General features: G+C 37.8%; 1 long non-coding RNA gene across 1 annotated transcript; it reads right to left on the bottom strand.

Annotated features, from left to right (window-relative positions):
• Positions 1-3477: 3477 nt before the first annotated feature.
• LOC108165827 (uncharacterized) lies at positions 3478-10789 on the bottom strand. The gene is made up of 3 exons (XR_001776145.2): positions 10284-10789; positions 8640-8715; positions 3478-3812 (listed from the first exon to the last, which is right to left on the bottom strand). It is a non-coding gene; the product is annotated as an uncharacterized LOC108165827 (long non-coding RNA).
• Between the last annotated feature and the right edge of the window lie 1765 nt (positions 10790-12554).

Raw genomic sequence — 12554 nt, 5'->3', positions numbered from 1 at the left:
GCACAATTAGTTTCTTTTCTTCGGGTAATGGGTTCCACCAGCCTGAGGTCACAGAGTGGATCAATGAGTCAGGCAGTGAAGCGAGATCTCCTCTTTGTGCTCTTACTTTGAGCTATGATGTTAGGAAAAGGATTTATTTTAGCTACTTTACAAACAGCATCAGTTTTTTCCAGTTGATAAATGTACAATAGAGTTACAGCATGAATAAAAAGTACCAAATATCTCAGTGAGGCCCTTGGAGAATAGGAGATTTACATGTTTTGGAAATCGCACGCAGCTCCTCTGGTCCGTTGGGACGACAGAAAACAATCAGAGCTACGTGTAAGGGCTCACCTAACTGAATTTATTCATGATGTTTCAGTGGAAATGTGCGCGAATAAATCACTCCTCCTGCAGACCAACACGTCCCTCCTCATTCCTCCTCACTTCCTCCTTCCCACTGAGAGACGGCGGGAACAGCGAAGAGGGACAGGACAGAGAAAACTCCCATCAGCTCTGGAATTAATTACCAAACTCTTGGCGGAAAACCTCGGCTCCGATGTGAGTTGCACGAAGGAGAAGCAGCAGATTTCAGGAAAGTTATGAATATGTAGAAACTCAAGAGCTGCTGCGTTTGGAAATGTGGGCAGGATGAGCTGGGAGACACTCGGTGGTGTCATTCTGGGGGAGTTAAAGAAAGGATTTAGATTATTTGCATAGAAAATAAAAACAGGATTTACATTTCTACACAAATTTAACCTGCTAGGGTTATTCATTATGCTCCACTGAACAAGTTCAGTACATTTTTGTCCACAAATCTTCTTAGGTAATGATTCGTTTGTCTGCTCAGCTCTCCCTATTTTGCGCAAATATACAACAGTATGGATTAATCAACATCTTTGATTAGCAGGAGTGGAGCCTCCTGCACAACCAGCAAGATTTCAACAAAGCACATTGCACAGCGCATACAGTGGTTAAACCAGCTGACCTAAGGTGCTGGAACGAAGTTTGGGTTGCTAGGTAACGGGCTGGGCTTGGGTTGCTAGGTAACGGCTTGGGTTGCTAGGTAACTGCGAACATTCCATCCAATCTGATTGAGATTTAGTTATTTTGAAAAGAAGAATGGTCCGAAGTTGGTTCTACAAAAATACCTACTGAGGGAGGCTGAATACAACAGAACCAGGAGAACATGGAGACTCCATGCAGAAAGACCGGGGCCGGGAATCAAACCCAGAACCTTTTTGCTGCAAGGCAACAGCTCTACCAACTGCACCACTGTGCAGCCCCCATGTTAAAATATGCTACTGGAATATTTTTTATTTGAGAACTGAAAAAAAATGAGATTATTGAGCTTAAATGTAAGGAAGAGGTTCCAGTTACTGTTTATGTTTCACTATGTCTGTCACAACATCACGTTTTTCTGCAAAGAAATGGTTGCGATTAATAATAATATTGTTTTGAGATAATGATGTAATGCAAGAACTCATTCTCAAAGATCAATAAACTGTCATTTTAGTTGATATTGATAACTGGAAGCCATTTTAATATACAAAATAAATAAAACTAATAAATAAATTATAAAATCACCTTAAAAAAAGCTAGTTGAGACCAAAACACCAGACAGACGACTTTTATCATTCAGTTTTTGTTAAAAATAGAGAAAAGTTATTTTTAATCTTTTTAAAATTTATTATTTGATTTACTGCGACAGGTTTATGCATCACTTGTTAGTTTTGGCTCATTTCCAGCCATTTTGCACATTTAAACACATTTATTATCTTCCAGTAGTGATCCAGCATGAAGATCCTTGAATGTCACATAAACCTTTACTGTCTCCATCCAGGGAGTTTAAGGTTCAGGCAGAATCTGCTTCAGGTGTTTATTAATGCTGACAAGTTCAAACCCTCCAAAAACACTCAGGACGAACCAGAAAAAGCCGAATTAAATCTGTGGAAAGCAAAGTGTGCGTCCGATAGGTGGATCTGCCGTGTCTCTTTCTGCTTCCTGTCAAAACCTGGACTATTTTCGGCATCTGTGTCGTTCTCTGAGAAACAGTGCGGCTCTGTGGGAATACGAAGGGATTCAGCCAGGAATACATTTTCTAAATCTAAGAGGAATAAACGAAGCCAGGGGAAACGCCTACTGCAAACCCAGAGGGATTCACAGAGGTAACTCAATTCTTTCACTGCGGCGCTGCTTTGTCAGTGGAGTAAAACGTTGTAGGTTATGACAGAGTAAATAGAATTTTTAAAATATTACAAATCTGGTTGACAGGACTACATTTTTTTCAAGCTGGAAAATGCTAGTCCTGCTCTTTGTGATGACGCCAGAAGAAAACACAGCTTTTGCAAAAAAAAAAACAAACTGCAAAAACACAAAATCTTTAGCAAGAATATTTGTCTAATTCCTGGAGTAAATATGTTAGAATGCTTTAATTAAGACAAATTAACTTCAGCTTGTTTTAAGTAAATGATTCTGGAATATAAATACAAAAAGTACCAGTTCCACTGGCAGATTATTTCACTTTAAACAGGAACATTATCTTAACATAAGTGAAAAAATTGATTTAACACAAGCTTGTGAAAAGTTACTTACCCAGCATGTTTTGTTTAAATTTCAGTGAAAATATTTTAGTGCACTTGAAATTAGACAAAAACTAAATATAGAAGCTAAAAACTTTTTTTGTCCAGTTTTGGCTTAATTACAGCTCTGACTGTGTTGTTCTTTCAGCAAAAGTCTGTGTACTCCAGTCAACGATTAATCAGTTACTAAATTAGTCGACGATTATTTCAATCACGATTAATCGCGATTAATCGTTCCACCCCTAGGTACAGAGTTACGCTTAAGGGTTGCTGTCTGTAAATAAACATTTTTCCTTTGCTTTGTTAACTCTAGTAGATGATTAAATGATTACTAAATTAGTTGACAATTATTTCAATCACAATTAATTGCGATTAATCGTTCCATCCCTAGGTACAGAGTTAAGCTTAGGGGTTGCTGTCTGTAAATACATTTTTTTTCTTTGCTTTGTGTACTCCAGTAGAGTATTAAATGATTACTAAATTAGTTGACGATTATTTCAATCACAATTAATCGCGATTAATCGTTCCACCCCTAGGTACGCTCAGGGGTTGGTGACTGTAAATTAAAAAAAAAATTCTTTGCTTTGTGTACTCCAGTAGATGATTAAATGATTACTAAATTAGTTGACGATTATTTCAATAATCGATTAATCATGATTAATCGTTTCAGCCCTGAACACAAATTTGAAAAAGCACATGTGATTGATACAGGTGGATTATTTCTAGTTAAGTAAAAATTATTAACTGCAAAATTAAAATCCTGAAATTGTAAAATGTTTGGTAGGATAAAAAGTATTTGTCTTTTTTTGACCACATGTTTTGGTTCATAAATTAGAAGAATTTTACTCATAAGTTTCTGAATAATCCACGAAATGTTAAACACAGGAAGCTCACTGAAAGACTGTTTTGGCCAATGTGAGGAAAAGTTTAGATTTTATAATCCATGTTTTCAGTTTTAATAGAGTTTCCATGAATAATCCATCAGTCTGTTTCTTTGCTTTCTGGGTTTGTTGACAGACTTCTGCAGGTACAGACGACATTTCATCCCTTTGCTTTTACAGTGACCTAAATGTGAACCTTCCCTCTCTGGTGCAGGATCTACCGATGCTTCAAAGGACCCTGAAGGCATCATGCGCCAAGGTAACAGAAGTGGAGTTGGGAGATAAAGCGCAGGCGGTGCATACTGTAGCGTGGGTGTTCGAGGTGCAGGAAGCAGGCAGGGCACTCTGAGCATCAAAGGGCTTTAATCATCTGAAGAGGAGGAAAGAAACGTGTCTTAACTAGACGCATTGTTGCAAACAACAACCTGACGAAAGGCTTATGCAACACTATTGTCTGTTTTTACATATAGATGTAATGATGAGTGAGCAGACGAGTCGCACTGCCGTTTCAATAAACCGTTTCTGAAACTGATGTCTCTTCATCATTAAAAAAAAATGTTCCAGCAGTGACTTTGTCACCAGCTTGTTCATAAATTCTGTGGTTTTTGCTATTTTCTTCCTGCAGTTTCTCAAAAAGAAATATTCCTTTATGCAGTTCAATGTGTAAACAATTCAAGTTTTTCTTTTGAAAGAGAAGCAGAAAACTGGTGAAAAGGGATTTGAAAGAATGTTCACTCTTTATCATTTGTAATGCCAAAATGAGAAACTTTCACTTTTGAAATGGGATTTAATGGAGTAGATTAGAGAAGAGTGAATAATTCTGAAGTGAGAGGAAAAATTATGCTTTAAATTAATGTAGAAGCAAAAAAAGTGAGGTATGCATTTGTATACACCCATTTACTCTGACACGTGTAAATAAAACAGACTGCAAATTGTAAAGTCTGTTGGAGAACATTAGTGAACAAACAGGATCAAGAAAACGAAGGCTGCTTTCACGTCTCATAGTCCAGTAGACTCGGTTCGATTGGTGAGCAAAATTGCAACATTTGTTACATTTTCACGCTGCATCGAGTCAAACGAACCAAATAATTTGAAACCTGTTCCCCTCCTTGCCTCTGGGGGCGCTGACCCAAGAACCACTAAAGGAAACAACACAAAAACCTGTGAAGAAGACATTGAGCACAACTTTCTTCTTCACAAAATGGAAACAAAAATGTAGAGGCGTCAGATTTTAGTGGTTGTAAGTTTTCTTTTTTGTTGTTTGTGAAAGACAACAAGCCGTTTCTCCCACTAGTGCAAGGCTAGGATGTTTGTTTTAGTTGTATTTACCCAGAATGCCCTGCGCTGTAGTCCACTTCCTATATTCCGCTTGACGTTCACAGATGTGTCTGAACAAAACCAGAGTTAATTTCAACAACTCTGGTTCACATCAGAGTTAAATTATGCATTCACCCCTCCCCAAACAAACTGGACTTTGAAAGCAAACGAACTGGAATTCGATTAAAGTGGACTGTCTAGAAACTCCGGTTCTTCTGGGGAGGTGTAATCAAACTCTAGTCTGCCTACAAACCTCAGCCTCGGCTCGGTTGAAGTGAACGGTTCGAATGCGCATGTGAACGCCAAGTGGACATGAGTGCGCTCCAAAAGCAGGAAGTAGGCAACAGTGCAGGGTATTCTGGGTAAATACATCCATACAAACTGTTAGCCTAGCGTTAGCAGGAGAAATGACTCATCACGTTTTACCAAAAACCAAAGAAAAATCCTCCGACCGCTAAAATCTGTCACCACTCTGTTTCTGTTTCCATTTCATGGACAAGGAAGTTGCTCTCAGTGTCTTCAGAGGTTTCCATGTCGTTTCCTTCAGTGGTTCTTGGTGCAGCGCCCCCACAGGTGAGGAGGGGAACTGGTTGCTCACAGGGTTTGGTTGGTTTGACACAAAGCAGTGTGAAAGAGAACCACAGCAGCTGAAAATGTAACAAATGTCGCAATTCCAGTCCCAGTCGAACCGAGTCCATCGATTGAAAACATCCGAAGAAACACAGCAGGTTAGAAAGCTGAAAGAAAATGGTTCTCTTTTTGGAAGTCCAGTTAATCTAAACTTGCAGGTCAGGAAAATATAAATGTATCTTTTCCTTAATGATGTGTCACTATTTTGTAGAAACAAAATAACACGAATGAGCAGAAATCTCAGCGAGATTCGCTGTAATTTTGCTGATTTTGTGGCTCTTACACCAAAAACTCCAGATTAGTCAGTTTGTTGGATCTCATTTTGTATTTTTAATTAAACTAATTCAAAGTTTTGTCTAACGGAACAGAAATAATAAATCCCACTAAAGTGTGAAAACTGAACAAATCTGGCACCACTGCGGGGGGAAACCTCGCCATAGCTAAACAAAGCTGCGCATGAATCAAAGTGTTGGGAGTTAAAAGACACAGTAGGGAGAATGCCCCAAGGAAAATCATCACCCTGCTTGACAGTCTGGCTGCAGACATGAGGCATCTGCAGAAAAATACAGAGCACACAGAGTGAGACTGCTAACCGGAGCTAAAACCACTGATCTGGAGGAACAGGGCCAATGAAATATTATCTGAATGTGCAAAATATGAGAGGAAACTGAAAGCAGCAATAGATGATTGCAAATTACTTTCCTCTTTGGCTCAACGCTTAAATCACAGGCCAGAGTATTTGCTTATCAAGCGGCTAAAGCAGCTAAATGATCACAGGCGCTGCTTCCTACGGAGGCAGTGAAGAAAATCGGAAATTGGATATGAAACTTTCCTGTGACGCCCTGCCAGACTGAGGCTAGCTCAGAGGTCGGCTGAGCGCTCAGACAGGAAACAATCGAAGGCTGTCACTGGGATGCTGCATTTCACATTTCTGTCTGGTTTCAAACCTTCACTGCAAAAATACTCAATCTTACCCAGTAGTTTTGGTCCAGTTTCTAATGCAAACATCTTCGTACGCTTGAAATAAGAAAAAATTAACTTATAAGTGACGCCTCATCAACAGATAGGAGCTTGTTTTAAGTTAATAATTTCTTAATATTGATGAAAATGTACTAGCTCCACTGGCAGATTATTTCACTTGCAACAACATACTTTTCCCATGTTCAAACCAGGAATTTTTCATCAATATTAAGGATTATTATGCAAAATTCACATTTTTGTTCTTCCATATGAGTCTCTACTGCTTCTAAGACGCCCAAGTGTAACATGTTAATGTGTTTCTTGGCTTTTGGAAAACAAGTTGCTTCCAGAAGCTCCATTGGGAGTTTCAAAAACCTCCTAACGGCAGTGAGCTGTTGCCTAGCAACCCCAGTAGAGTTCCGCCCGTTACCTAGCAACCCCAGTGGAGCTCCAGCACATGTAGTGCTGGTTTTACCACTTTGTGTTAAAAGACAAGCGTTTTGTTGTTGACTTACTAATCAGAAACCACTTGCTGCATTCTTGTTGGTTGTGCAGGATTCTCCACTTCTGCTTTTCAAAGCTGTACGGTTGTGTAGGTATCTGTTTGCAGCCGTTTTCATGTCTACGTGTAAACGTTGAGTAGGTCAGCAGCAGCTTTTTGGATTTAAAGTGACAAGATGCCCTAAAACGACTCCAAAATCATGATGACTAATTTTGTTGGACAATAAATTATTGCAATAAGCAATAATTTTGTTTTTAGCTCATTTTTCAAGTAATATATTAACAATAATGCATGTTCACGCTCTCAAAGACCAATAAACTTTAATTTTGTAAACAACACATATTGGCACAGTTTTAAATATCCAAAATAATACAGGAGAAACAAAAACTAAACAAATTCTACTGAAATAAAAACCACACACAACCAAAATCATAAATAATTTATGTTAATATTGTGAAAATAATTTTTTATCTAAATCTTTGGCTCATATTTAGTCTCTCCACATATAAATAAAGCTTCAATAAAACCTAAAGTCGTTAATTTTTATTTTCCTGCTCTGTTGATTGCGTACGGTTCTAATTTATTTACATTTATAAGAGCTTTTATCTGTTTTTTATATGTGCCTCAAGGCTGTTGCTGGCCAGTACTGCATAGATAGAAATATGTGTATGCAGAAAAAAAGCAATAAGTTTAAGAAGTCAGACTGATACAAGAAAATAAAGGAGAACATGATTTTATCTGTGAAGGAAATGTGAAAAGCAGGAATGGCTGCATTTAATGGACGTCGTCGCCACTGAGAAAGCAGGAAATTCATGTGCCGTTTCCCATCTTGATTACTTTATGGTGGAGTTTGACAAACGACGTGCAGGATGGTTGGTGCTGTGCATCGGAGCATGGCTGCTCTACTCAGACTCCCGCCGTAAATCACTGCTACATTTACACCGCGGCGCACAAGATGGCTGCCTGACAGCAACACGTCTGGGACATTTAACGGTCCGAATCATAAAAACTGTAAAGCACAGAGGAAGAGGATCAGTCAATTTTTCAAAATTCAGAGTTTTTTTTCTCAAAATATCAAAGTTTTTCTCAGAATTCTGACTTTTTTACCCCCATTATTGACTGTAGTTGCAGAATTCTGACTTTAATCACAAAATTCTGAATTTTTTCCCCAAATTCTGATGTTTTTTTTCCCTCAGTGTTCTGATTTTAAGCAGATGGACACCCGACAGAAACAGCTTCAGTGACCAAGGTGAAGGTTGTGGAGGAACATGTTGCGTTTAAGCCGGGGTTTTCATGGCCGAGGCGTCCTGAAAAAGGCCATTTCATTCCTAGAACAGCAGCATTTGCTTCAAAGTCAGAACTTTAACTTTAATCTCAGTTAATTTGTTATTCCAGTGGCCAGGGCCGTGCAGAGACCACTAAAGGGGCAGGTGCTCAAAAAAAAAAAAAAAACGCATTCTAGGACAGAATATTAACAGCCACTCAGCTTTCAGAGTTTAATAAAAAATGATAAATTACAAAATTATGAGATATACAATCAAAGCTAAGGAAAATCTCTATATAGAGCATAACACTATGCATATGTAAGATATTTTATTAGTAATTTCTTTCTGCAGGTCTATTTTGTTATAGGAAAGTATTGCAATATTCAAACCCGCAATTTAGCAAGATATGTAAATCAGAGCTGGACAACCAGACATATTTTGTCTTTACAGAATTACACTATTAAAAATATAAACAAGGGCACAATGCAACCTTTTAGTGACTGTAATCTATAAAAAGAGATACCTGTTTGCTATACTTGCAGTGGAGATGAAGATGGTCCATTCAGGAAAGCAGAGCTGCATCAAACTTTAACGTGGAACTGCAGAAAAACAAAAAAAATAAAATAAAAGCAAAGCAAATATGTAATTGTTAATGCATGTCACCATGAGAAAAGCCTACTGAGTTTTGCTTAAAAAAAACTTTTTTAAACATTTAAATCACACATTTGTCTCATGAAGTGAATTTTTTTTTTCCAAAACAAACTTATTTGTGCATGTCAGAAATATTTTTATGCTATTCAAAGTTTTTGTTTGACTCAAAGTTTTACTTGTGATTCTCACATGACATTGTTTGCAGGGCCCAAAATCACAACAAAAGATTTCTGATGTGTGCAAATAAAAGTTTATGTTTGGCAAATAACTTTAAGTTCACAAGACAAAAATTAGTTATTTAATTTAAAAAAAAGTTTTTTAAACAAAACGACTTGTTTTTAAAAAAGAAATCATTACAATGATTTACAATGAAATCAAAACATTTTATTGTTTTTTTCCCCATTGAATAATTGGGAAAAAAATGTAACTGCAAACCAGACCCTAAACTAAAAGTCTGGATTGAGTTTTTTTCCCCTTCATTAATTACACACTTTATATCTATCATGGTAATTCAGGGTGAGTTATTTTTAATTCTAAATGAATATCCTTGTTGGACTTTTATTTAAGTGTTATTTTCCTTCAAGATACATTTACCTAACGCCAGAATAAATTAAATGTACATTATGTAGCAAAGGAAATTAGAAGGTCGGTGTCATGAGCTGGTAGGTTGCGGTGAGGAAGTGGACGCAGGTAGACCCAGGATGTAGTGAAAAATTATACATTTAATGATAATACTCCAACAACAAGGAACAGCGGGAAACGGCGCGAGGAAAACTGGCAGCCATGGCTGCCAGTCTTCAGATTTAATTATCTGAAGACATTTCATTAAGTATGTGATTTCGCTTTCTGTGCTTGAAATAAGAAATTTTTACTTATATAAAATAAGTTCTAGACTTGAAGTTTGATTGGTAAATATTGATATTCTAGATTCTAGCACATATTTACTCATAATAAGTGATATTTTCTTAACATTAAGCTTTTATATCTTACTGAGATAATTAAGTACAAAAACACTTAAAATAAGAAAAATATTCTAACATAAATCCCTCTTGGTGAGAAAAATTATCTTGTCAGAAAGAAAACAAGAAAAATCTCCTTAATTTAAGATATTTAATCTTACTAAGATTTCAGTTTTTGCAGTGCACGGAGACAGACGACATCAATAGACAACAGGTGAGACCAAATACACACGGGGCAATCACGGGAACGAGACACACCTGGGAGACAATCAACGGGGAAAGACGCAGAGACAGGACTAACAGGGAACAGGATCACACAGAAACTCAAAAATAAACCCATAGAAACACGGATCACGACAGTCGGACATATATCCATTATGGAGATGATAAGTTTTGGACGGGCGATGTGCCTCGTACACAGGGAAGAAGCTTTTTTGTTATCTAGCTTTGCTAGCAAGTCGTTAGCTAGCAGCTAGCTAATAGCGCAACAACAACAACAGCCTAATGTCTGTATGATAGAAATACTGAATCGATAGATAAGAGCAGTTTCTCCTCACCTGGCTGTCTCCTCCTGTCAGTGTCTGTTGTATTTCTTTACCTCTCTGCTTAAACCGCGACACATTTCCGTCATCTGACAAGCAGCAAGTCTACTCCACTTTATTCACCAAAAACGTTTTATAATCTTGAACGTTCGCTACGTTGAGCTCCAGTTAGCTTACTTATCTCACTGCGCGAGAGGCAACTGCGTCATGCGTCACGGGCAAAAGGTCAAAGGTAACAAGGTGACCGGAGGGCTTATTATGTTGTACAAATAATAATAATAAAAATAATAATTTTAGTACATGTTATTATGTGTCAGAAGAGGGCTTAGAAAATAATAATAATAAAAAATAAATAAAAATAAAAAAATTTACCGAAAGGGCACTTTGGGGCAAGGAGCAAAAAGGGCAGGTGCGCAAGCACCCCAACCCCCTCCTCTGCACGTGCCTGCCAGTGGCCCTGAACCCTTTTCTACAAAAGCAAGTCAGCCAGTTCTTTAAATGCCAAAATATGCAGAAAACAGCAAAATGTCAGGAAGGAAAATTTTTAAATGGAGTTCTGCAAGTTATTTAAATTGCGTAACAGAAAGAAAACAGGCCAAGAATTTTTTTTTTACTTCAATTACAACAATTTGAATAGCAGACTCGACTTTCAGCTGGAATGGAAACCTATTGCATTTATGCTAAGGAGAAAAAGAATGCATGGAGAAAATGCATGAGCTGGGCAGGAATTTGAATAAATAACTGCCTATCTGGTCCATTAGCTTGCATGGCTGAGAGTGTTCCTCTCCACTGAGCTCTGGCAGCCTGCAGGCTCGTGAAATATCATGAAATGAGCATGGGTTAAAATGCAAATCTTTCCCTCGCCGTGCCAAAGCGAACAAATGCACTTTTGTAGCATAAAAGCGAAGCATGATTGAAACCAGGCGGCTGTCTCGGACTAAAATTCTCCGGGACATCGTGTTCAGCATGGTTTTTTACAATCAGTGCAGGAGGAAAATGACAGCTTTGATAGCCTCACTTCAATTTGTGTCATGTTACTGTATGAGGCTCAATCAGCAGGATAACAAGCGCTCAAATTGTCGCCGCCTTCAGGTGTTTCGCAAAAGCAGTTCTGCGTTCGCTGGAGTAACTGTGGGAGTAATTAGGAGTCGAGGCGCCACTGGAGCAGCGGAGTGAAAGTGTTTGAGCGACGGGAGGGACGGTTAAACAAAGGAAAAGAAAAGATAAAAGCAGTCATTGGAAGCAAAAACACAAAGTCTTGCTACCTGTTAGCTTTTAATTTCCAGTGCAAATATCTTGGAACACTAGAAATAAGACAAAACTGATTTACAAGTAACTTTTCAGCAAGAAATAGGAGCTTGTTTTAAGTAAATAATTCCTAAAACATAATTCGTTTGAGCTTTTAGCATGCCGAGTTGAACTGAGCACCCGCATAGTGTTGTGTGAGATTAAATGAATGCATGTAGCAAATGTTTATATGCAGCTGCTAATGAAATGTTGCAAAAATCTAGCAGCCTAACTTATCTAGTGATCAAATTGTGAATGCTGTAAAGTGAAATGTGTAGTACACTGCAAAACCACAAAATCTTACCGAGTATTTTTACCCATTTCAAGAATCTTAGTACATCTGAAATAAGACAAAACTGACTTAAAACTAATATAATAATTGTTTAATCTTGATGAAAAATAAAGTACTGGTTCCTTTTACAGATTTTTTTCACTTGTAACCAATATTAAATTACTGACTTAAAAATAAGATATTGCTGGAAGATTACTTAGTTTTGTTTTATTTCAAGTGTGCTACGGTAGTTGCACTAAAAACTTGGCAAAAAAAAAAAACAACTTAAGAGAAATATCTCATGGTTTTTACCAAAAACAAAAGAGAAATCCTCCCACCACTAAAATCTGATGCAACTCCTTTTGTTTACAAAAACTCTTGCGCTTAGAATCTTCACAGGTTTTTGTGTCGTTTCCTTCAGTGGTTCTTGGTGCAGCGCCCCCACAGGCCGGGAGGGGAACAGACCAAACCAAAACCTGAACGTTTAAGTTTAAGGTTAAGTTCATGTGGCAACCGAGAAGCAAAATGGAGCCAAAAACTGCTCCAACCTTGAAGACAAAATTCTCTACGGTCAGAGAAAGTCAGAGGGCAGGATGGATGGCAGATTCAGGATCTTTATCTTAGATTCTGCAGTTTTAAACGGCCTTAAACAGCAGATGTCTCAGTGGGATTTACCTCTGAGCAGCAGAAAACGGCATCTGCTTCCTTGCATGTGCCAGTAATTTCAA

Source organism: Poecilia reticulata, chromosome 22 (genome assembly GCF_904066995.2).
Source record: "Poecilia reticulata chromosome 22, P_reticulata-male-v2, whole genome shotgun sequence".
Lineage (NCBI taxonomy): Eukaryota > Metazoa > Chordata > Actinopteri > Cyprinodontiformes > Poeciliidae > Poecilia > Poecilia reticulata.
Note: the sequence above shows the minus strand (reverse complement) of the source record. Positions and strands in the feature narration are given on the sequence as shown.